At 40.0% G+C, this 9,848-nt stretch overlaps 1 long non-coding RNA gene across 2 annotated transcripts; it reads right to left on the reverse strand.

Moving 5' to 3' along the window:
- Positions 1-3,869: 3,869 nt before the first annotated feature.
- On the reverse strand, positions 3,870-9,780 carry LOC109903830 (uncharacterized). Of its 2 annotated transcripts, none has more exons than XR_002257085.2 (3): positions 9,558-9,780; positions 6,404-6,564; positions 3,870-5,099 (listed from the first exon to the last, which is right to left on the reverse strand). It is a non-coding gene; the product is annotated as an uncharacterized LOC109903830 (long non-coding RNA). The 2 variants fall into 2 exon arrangements; XR_002257084.2 differs by having other exon boundaries at positions 9,520-9,747.
- Between the last annotated feature and the right edge of the window lie 68 nt (positions 9,781-9,848).

Here is a 9,848-nt window from a genome sequence, read left to right on the forward strand (position 1 = left end):
CTTTGGTCATGGAGACAGCCCACAGAATGGCAAAACAAATATGCCGACTAACACCGTACCCAAGCCGGCTGAGCGCATATGTGCGCAAATTGATTTTGTTCCCCCACACCAAACGTGATCACGACACGCTGGTTGAAATATCAAAACAAAATCTGAACCAATTATATTAATTTGGGGACAGGTCGAAAAGCATTAAACACTTATGGCAATTTAGCTAGCTAGCTAATTTGTCCTATATAGCTAGCTTGCTGTTGCTAGCTAATTTTTCCTGGGATATAATATAACATTGAGTTGTTATTTTACATGAAATGCACAAGGTCCTTTACTCCGACAATTAATCCACACAAATGGTCAACCGAATAATTTCCAGGCTTTTTCTTCTTTGGACTATATGGCATCTAACTTTCATTTTTACCACGATGACGGATCGAACTCAGTTCATCTTTCAATCACCCATGTGGGTATAACCAATGAGGAGATGGGAGAGGCAGGACTTGCACAACGTTCAGCGTCACAAATAGAACTGACTTATATTTTAGGGCTTGGCAACGCAGACGCTCGTTGGTGCAATAATTAAATAACATGTTTCAATTTATTTTGCAGCTCACGCGACGCAAGCAGTATGGTCAGCATGTAAGTGGCAAATTGTTGGGCCCAGGAGTGAGAGCGAAGGAATCAAGGCCCAAGAAGTAACAGTAAAACTGTTATTCATGCTGAGGTATAAAAAGCTGTTAATGTACTTTTTATTTTCTTTCACATACACTGTGTTCAGAAACATTGCTCAGATCTTGTCCCCTGGACCTTGGAGGACTTTGTGTGGATGATCAGGTTAGATATTCCTTCAAATTATTCCACTGAACTGTACCATTTGATTGTCATCCCTTTATTGAAAATTGTACCTTGTTCACACCACAGGGCCTACCAAAGCAAGGTTGCTCAAACAACTGTGGGGTGTTTGTTTTGATGGTAAGATGCTGGCTATTCACTATATTATAAGTCCTATTTTCTGTTATAACATCTGAAAAGTTATTTTCTGTGCTTGCAGCATGCAAAGCACACTTATTGCTCATACTTTCTTGTTTATTATTATTGACATTTTTTGGGACCTATTTCCTACAGTTTTTACACTACATACACAATTCATACATCAAACTCCTGCAGAGCTGGATGCTGTGACATGCTGTGTCTTCTACATCCTGAAATATATTCCTGGAGGGGAGTTCTTATTATTAGTTATAATACCTAACATAACTATCAAACTTAACTTACATTATGCCCTGTACATTGCTATGGAAGCACAGTGTGATTTCACTGAGGTATGTATAAATTATGAAATTCTCATCACTAGTGGATATGTTTTTTTGGATACCAGATTGTGTGATTTTCTTTTAAAAGGAAAACATGCTGCAAATTAGGCGACGGTGGTGCCTAGTTTTCCTGCAGAACTTTCCCATGCTGTAAGTCTTGAACATTAAACTTAATTTGCATTCTTAATAATTTTCACTGTGGCCAGGCTGACCTGAGTATATGTTCATAGTGAATGTGTGCCATTCACTCACTAAGGTCTGAAGAAGAGCGGTTGAAAGATCGAAAAAGGCGGTGAAATCAAAACGCACTACAGGTAGGTGTCATGATGAGTGGTATAGTCTTAAACCAATGTTTAGACTTAACCCCCCCTCTCGAATATATTTCAGGATGATGTAGATGTCCCCCCCAAGAAGTCACATCAGCATTCAGCTCTGCAGGACCAGGTACTGTATAGGCTATTAGCTAAAGTTAGGTGCATTCCTGTACACACATCCCTAGAGGTTCCCTTACATTACTTAATGACCACAATCTGTTTTCTTTCGAGACGATACTGAAAATAAAATGCGCTGTGAACTGGGTAAGTAGTCTGTGTGTAATACTGAAGGCTTGTAGCATGGTGAACTGGGAGCTGTGAACTGGGTAAGTAGTCTGTGTGTAATACTGAAAGCTTGTAGCATGGTGAACTGGGAGCTGTGAACTGGGTAAGTAGTCTGTGTGTAATAATGAAGGCTTGTAGCATGGTGAGCTGTGAACTGGGTAAGTAGTATGTGTGTAATACTGAAGGCTTGTAGCATGGTGAACTGGGTAAGAAGTCTGTGTGTAATACTGAATACTTGATGCATGGCAAGATATAATAGTTGCGATGACTTGTTGAGTAGTTATAGATATCACTGAAAACCCCTTTAGTAATAGTGGCTTTGTTTGCATGGTGGTATTGTGAAAGTGGGGTGTAATATGTCTTGATCACCCAATGAGGCACTACTCTTAATATTTATTCTTCCTTTTTCTTCAAGGAAGCAGATGTTCTTCTAAGGGACACTTTAGAGGCAGTAAGGTGGTGTGAACGACAAACATTTAAAGGCAGTTTCCCTCAGTGTAATTGGGATGGACGTGGAAGACCTCATTATAACCCTTAAAGAACTACGGTTGTATGATGGCCTGGATGAAGAGGAACATATTCTCCAAGGAACCATTCATGTTACAGAAAGATTGAGATGTTCTATGTGGAGGCAGTTGACAAGAAAATGACTCTTTTCCTCTTCTGAGGAGCAGGAGTAAAGACATTTTTGAGTAGTGACCAAACCTTGTTTTTGTCTGCTGTGTAAATTGTGTTATGTTGTTTAGTAAAGATGTAGAAGTCACCCGAGTCTCTGATCTCTTTACTGGAGCTGGTATAACTTAGTGTACAAAGTACATTCAGCTTGTCAGTGTCTATATGGTATAGTCTGTCTCCATTCTCATGTGGAAAGTAAATAGCATTATAAATCAGGATAGGTAGTAACTGTATATGCTCAATGGAATATAATTCCATGTTAAAATTGTTGATAAATGTTAACAGTACATGACATACTAAAGTCTGTTCACAACAACATCAGTAGCTTGTCTCATAGCATGAAGCAAAACATGTTAACACATCTGCTGGTACCACTTTATAATATTTCTTACGATCTTCAAATATTAAATAAGCTTGAATTCAATGTGTGCCTTGCGCAAACATGTGTGACTGTCATATCAGATGGACAAAAAGGTGGGCGGGGTCAAACATTTGGCAGCCAGGGATACTTGCATATTTTGGTGTGAAGTTCTCCATGTGTAATTCAACCAGACCCATGCCATCTCCTTCTAGGTATTGTTCCTGTAGATACACTCCATTTAAATTGATAGACATTTCATTGCTGCTGCTTAAAGAATCTAACAAAATGCTGGAAAAATTAACATGCATCCTCAAAAGACGTGGTTAGGTCTATGCGGGGAACTTGCTGACATGGAGAGAATTACATCAATCTTGCAACAATCACACACCATCCAGAAGGCAGGGTCAGTACAGGTGCATCAAAGCTGGGACAGAGAGATTGAAAAAGAGCTCTCTCAAGACCATCACTGTTAAACAGCCATCACTAACACAGGGGCTGCTGCCTACATACATGACATCATTGGCCACTTTAATGTTCACATCTCAACTGTATTTTATACAATTTATTGCATCTTACCTACACCGCTCAGTCATTGCTGTCTGGTCAGAGTTCTTGATATATCGTACTGGTCTTATTCTGTAATTTGAGGTTGTTTTTCTGTGGCTCTATCCAAATTGTATTCTTATTCAGACTCTTGAAATATTTGCTCTATACAGCAAAAATGTACCCTTAACATGTGAATGTAATTACACTCTTTTTTTAAAGACAGCAAAGATGTGTATATGGTATATGCTCGTGAATAAAAATATGGTAGAAAGTTATTTACAGCTGTTTAAGTGGCTGATGTATTGTTCCATGAACAGACACTTATATGGGTTGTATATTTAACACATCTGCACCAAAACAAATTACAAATGGTAACTGGTCTTACATATAAACAAGTAACAACTTTATTGAAATAAGTTTAGGGGAATACACTGTCATTCAAACCTGAAAACAAAGTGCAAGTTACATTGCCGTAAGGACCATAACATTATACAACATTCATCTCAGGGATATTGTAATCAAAATGGATTTGGAAAGACATGATAAGAATAAGGCATTTAATAATAATTGGCATTTACATGGCTGTTCATCCATTCCATTAGGCCTCAGAACAGAAATAATTTAAAAGCCAAACATTATTTTAGTATTTACATTTCCAAGGCCATGAATTAACATGCAGGATGTATGGAATAAAGGGAACACCCCCTATACACATAGAATCACTTGTCACTTGAATAATGTTTACATACTGCTTTACTCATCTCATGTATATACTGTATTCTATTCTAATGTATTTTAGTCGATGCCACGCCGACATTTCTCGATCTAATATTTATATATTTCTTAATGCCATTCTTCTATTTTTAGATTGTGCATTGCTGTGAATCATTTTTAGATACTACTGCACTGTTGGAGCTAGGAACACAAGCATTTTGCGACAAAATCTGCTAGATGTGACCAATTTCATTACATTAATATACACTGTGCAGTTAGAAAGTATTCAGACCCCTTACCCACATTGTTATGGTACAGCCTTGTTCTAAAATTGATTAAATTGAGAGAAAATAATCCACAAACACTACCCCATAAGGACAAAGCAAAAACAGGATCAGAATTGTTTTCAAATGTATAAAAAAATTAAACAAATAAAGTATTTCTACAAGTATTCAGACCCTTTGTTATGATCCTCAATTTAGCTCAGGTATATCCTATTCCATTGATCATCCACAAGATGTTTCTACAACCTGATTGGAGTCCACCTGTGGTAAATGTAATTGACTGGACATGATTTGGAAAGGCACACACCTGTCTATATATGGTCCCACAGTTGACAGTGCATGTCAGAGCAAAAACCAAGCAATCAGGTCGAAGGAGTTGTCTGTAGAGCTCAGAGACGGGATTGTGTCGAGGCACAGATCTGGGGAAGGGTAACCAAAACATTTCTGCAGCATTGAAGATCCTCAAGAACACAGTGGCCTCCAGCATTCTTACATGGAAGACGTTTTAAACCACCAATACTATTACTAGAGCTGTCCACCCGGGCCAAACTGCGGAATCGGGGGGAGGGGCCTTGGTCAGGGAGGTGGTCACTGGCAGAGCTTCAGAGTCCCTCTGCGGAGATGGGAGAGCATTACTGAAGGACAAACATCTCTGCAACACTTCACTAATCAGGCCTTTATGGTAGAGTGGCCAGGCGAAATTCACTCCTCAGTAAGAACCACATGACAGCCCGCTTGGGGTTTGCCAAAAGGCATCTAAAGGACTCAGACAATGAGAAACAAGCTCATTGATGAAAACCTGCTCCAGAGCACTCATGACCTCCAACTGGGGCGAAGGTTCACTTTCCAACAGAACAACGACCTATGCACACAGCAAAAACAACGCAGGAGTGGCTTCAGGACAAGTCTCAATGTCCTTGAGTGGACCAGCCAGAGCCTGGACTTGAACCTAATCAAACATCTCTGAGAGACCTGAAAATAGATGTGCAGCAACACTTCCCATCCAACCAGACAGCTTGTGAGGATCTGCAGAGAAGGATGCAAGAAACTGCCCAAATACAGCTGTGCCAAGCTTATAGCGTTATACACAAGAAAGTTAGAGGCTGTAATCACTGACAATGATGATTCAACAAAATACTGAGTAAAGGGTCTGTATACTTATGTAAACACAATGTTTTGCACAAATTTATAAAAAATAGTTTTTGCTTTGTCATTGTGTAGATTGATGAGGGAAAAAAAACTATTTAATCAATATTCGAATAAGGCTGTAACAAAATGTGGAAAAAGTCAAGGGGTGTGAATACGAATCTACTGTATTTGTGCCAGATAGCCAATTACTACAGTAACAAGGCATGACAATTATACAGTAGGACTTGGCAAAACAGCATAATGCATAATAGCAAAATATACCGTTTTGATCTGAAGCACACTTTCTGGAAGAAAGGGTTCTTTGAAAGGCAAAAAGGGTTCTACATCACCAGCATGCTCTATTGCAAATTGACTTTCAGAATGGTTTGTTTTAATCTATTCTTACATGTACACTGATTAGTTGATACATCTTATGCTACACAAAGAACACACTTTTCTAAACTAATCCAATCTGTTAGTAGTTGGATTTATTGCACTTGTTACATGTAAATATTGTCAAAGAAATGAAATGTTAAAGGATAATAAGGCTGGTGGAACCGTTCAGAAATGGTTCTAGGAAGAACACTCCAAAGATCAAATGGTTCTCAGTAAAACACTTCATAGAACCATATACAGAGGCTTATATGAAGAACCCTACATAGAGGGTTCTAGGTAGAACCATTTTCAAAGGGTTCTGCCTAGCACCAAAAAGGGTTCCGCCCACTTTTCCCCCCTCCCTTAAGATATTCACCTTCCTGTCCTGTTACCCTGGCCTATTGTAGTGCTCACCTTGGCTGTGAGTGTTTGTCCTGTGAGGTCTGGTTGTCTCTCAGACCTGTCTGCAGCCTCAGCAGGATGTTCTCCAGCCCGTGTCACCACAGGGACAGCTTCTATTGACTACCTGGTGCACAGGTGACATGTCTACAGTGCCATCACAACGGTCCACCACACTGTCCCAAAGAGAGAGAGAAAGTATTTCAAGAAGTATAGTGTATATACAGTGCCTTTGGAAAGTATTCAGACTAGAGGTCGACCGATTAAATCGGAATGGGCGATTAATTAGGGCCGATTTCAAGTTTTCATAACAATCGGAAATAGGTATTTTTGGGCGCCGATTTGCAGATATTTTTTTTTATACCGTTATTTAACTAGGCATGTCAGTTAAGAACACATTCTTATTTCCATTGACAGCCTAGAAATGGTGGGTTAACCGCCTTGTTCAAGGGCAAAACGACAGATTTTCACCTTGTCAGCTCGGGGGATTCAATCTTGCAACCTTACAGTTAACTAGTCCAACGCAATAACGACCTGCCCCTCTCTCGTTGCACTCCACAAGGAGACTGCCTGTTACGCAAATGCAGTAAGCCAAGGTAAGTTGCTAGCTAGCATTAAACTTATCTTATAAAAAACAATCAATCATAATCACTAGTTAACTACACATGGTTGATGATTACCAGATATTATCTAGCGTGTCCTGCGTTGCATATAATCTGACTGAGCATACAAGCATCTAAGTATCTGACTGAGCAGTGGTAGGCAGAAGCAGGCACATAAATTCATTCAAACAGCACTTTCGTGCGTTTTGCCAGCAGCTCTTCGTTGTGTGTCAAGCATTGCGCTGTTTATGACTTCAAGCCTATCAACTCCCGAGATGAGGCTGGTGTAACCGAAGTGAAATGGCTAGCTAGTTAGCGCGTGCTAACTAGAGGGACGGAAGCTATACTGTTACACTGGCAATTCTAAAGTGCCTATAAGAAAATCAATAGTCAAAGGTTAATTAAATACAAATGGTATAGATGGCAATAGTCCTATAATAACAACAACCTAAAACTTCTTACCTGGGAATATTGAAGACTCATGTTAAAAGGAACCACCAGCTTTCAAGCTAACGTTTCAGTCCCTTGCTCAGAACATGTTCCCATGTTTTGAGCAAGGAACTGAAACGTTAGCTTTCTTACATAGCACATATTGCACTTGTACGTTCTTCTCCAACACTTTGTTTTTGCATTATTTAAACCAAATTGAACATGTTTCATTATTTATTTGTGGCTAAGTAGATTTTATTGATGTATTATATTAAGTTAAAATAAGTGTTCATTCAGTATTGTTGTAATTGTCATTATTATAAATAAATCGGCCGATTAATCGGTATCGGCTTTTTTTGGTCCTCCAATAATCGGTATCGGCGTTAAAATCCTAATCAAACCCATGGACTTTTTACACATTTTGTGACGTTAGGCTCTCTCTAAAATGGATTACATTTTATTTTTTCCTCAATCTAAACAATACCCCATAATCTCAAAGCAAAAAACAGGTTTAGAATTGTTTGCTCATTTATAAAAATAAAAATATATATTTTTAAATCACATTTACACAAGTATACAGACCCTTTACTCTGTAGTTTGTTTTAGCACCTTTGGCAGCGTTGACAGCCTTGAGCCATCTTGGGTATGACGCGACAAGCTTGGTACGCCTGTATCTGGGGATTTTATCCCATTCTTCTCTGTCTTGGCTGTGATTTAGGGTCATTGTCCTGTTAGAAGGAGCACCTTCACCCCAGTCTGAGGTCCTGAGCAGGTTTTCCTCAATTATGTCTGTACTTTGCGCCATTAAATCTTTCCCTCGACCCCGACTAGTCTCCCAGTCCCTGCCGCTGAAAAACATCCTCACAGCAAGATGTTGCCACCACCATGCTTCACCGTAGGGATGGTGCCAGGTTTCCTCCAGACATGACACTTGGCATTCAGGCAAAAATAGTTCAATATTGGTTTCTTCAGACCAGAGAATCTTGTCTTTAGTATAGTGTAAGTCTTTAGGTGCCTTTTGGCAGCCTTCAAGCCAGCGGTCATGTGCCTTTTACTGAGGAGTGGCTTCCCGTCTGGCCACTCTACCATTAAGACCTGATTGGTGGAGTGCTTTACAGATGGTTGTCCTTCAGTAAGACTCTCCCATCTCCACAGAGGAACTCTGTAGTTCTGTCAGTGACCATCGGGTTCTTGGTCACCTCCCTGACCAAGGCCCTTCTCCCACGATTACTCAGTTTGGACGGGCATCCAGCTCTAGGAAGAGTCTTGGTGGTTCCAAACTTCTTAAATTTAAGAATGACGGAGGCCACTGTGTTCTTGGGGACCTTCAATGCTGAAGACATGTTTTGGTACCTTTCCCCTGACCTGTGCCTCCACACAATCCTGTCTCTGAGCTCTACAGACAATTTCTTTGACCTCATGGCTTGGTTTTTGCTCTGACATGCACTGTCAACATGTGGGACCTTATATAGACAGGTGTGCGCCTTTCCAAATCATCTCTAATCAATTGAATGTACCACAGGTGGACTCCATGTTGTAGAAACATCTCGTGGATGATCAATGGAAACAGGACGCACCTGGGCTCGAGTCTCAAAGCAAATGGTCTGAATATTTTTTGCAAAAATGTCATAACTATTTTCGCTTTGTAATTATGGGGTAATGTGTGTAGATTGTTTAGGATTTATTTTTAAATCCATTTTAGAATAAGGCTGTAACGTAACAATGTGGGAAAAGTTGAGTTATTGAGCCCCTTGTTTGCGATAACTGGTTAGCTACCTAGTTTAGCTAGAAACACGAAGTGGCCTGGTCAGTATCTAAAACAGCTAACTAGCCAAGCTCACTAAACATGATTTACGATAGACTTGAGTTGAGATTGCCTAGCTAGATGGTGAGAGCGAGCTAGCCACAATACAGTCGAATTTAATGTAGATAGCTAGTTTACTTCGCTGCTATTGGCATACAGTTAGCTTGCTACCTAGCAATACCAGCGAATTAAAATGCTGAGCCAACCAAAACAATTTTAGCATGTTATCACAACATCCGACTTTTTCCATTCTGTCCCCCGGACTACACTAGCTAGACATTCGACCACAAACGTACCCACTCAACCTTCCATAGCAGTTAGCGCTGTAACTCACATTATGTCTTTCAAAGACGCTTGCGCAGATATTTCTACGTACAGTCGCCTACTCTCCTCCCCTGGCAGTCGGCGCTTCCGGTTCTCGCTACATGAGCGGTTTGATTATTCTAATAATCACTATATTGCTGTCAGTTGAATAGTACGTCACAATTGAAAATACGGAACATATAACGCCTATACAAATAGTCACGTAATTCACGTAGTCGAGTGAGGCAAGCACGCTTCCGGTTGCCTCACTCGACTACGTGAATTACGTGACCATTTGGTCCACGATAGTTGAAACAATGTC

Source organism: Oncorhynchus kisutch, linkage group LG14 (assembly GCF_002021735.2).
Source record: "Oncorhynchus kisutch isolate 150728-3 linkage group LG14, Okis_V2, whole genome shotgun sequence".
NCBI lineage: Eukaryota > Metazoa > Chordata > Actinopteri > Salmoniformes > Salmonidae > Oncorhynchus > Oncorhynchus kisutch.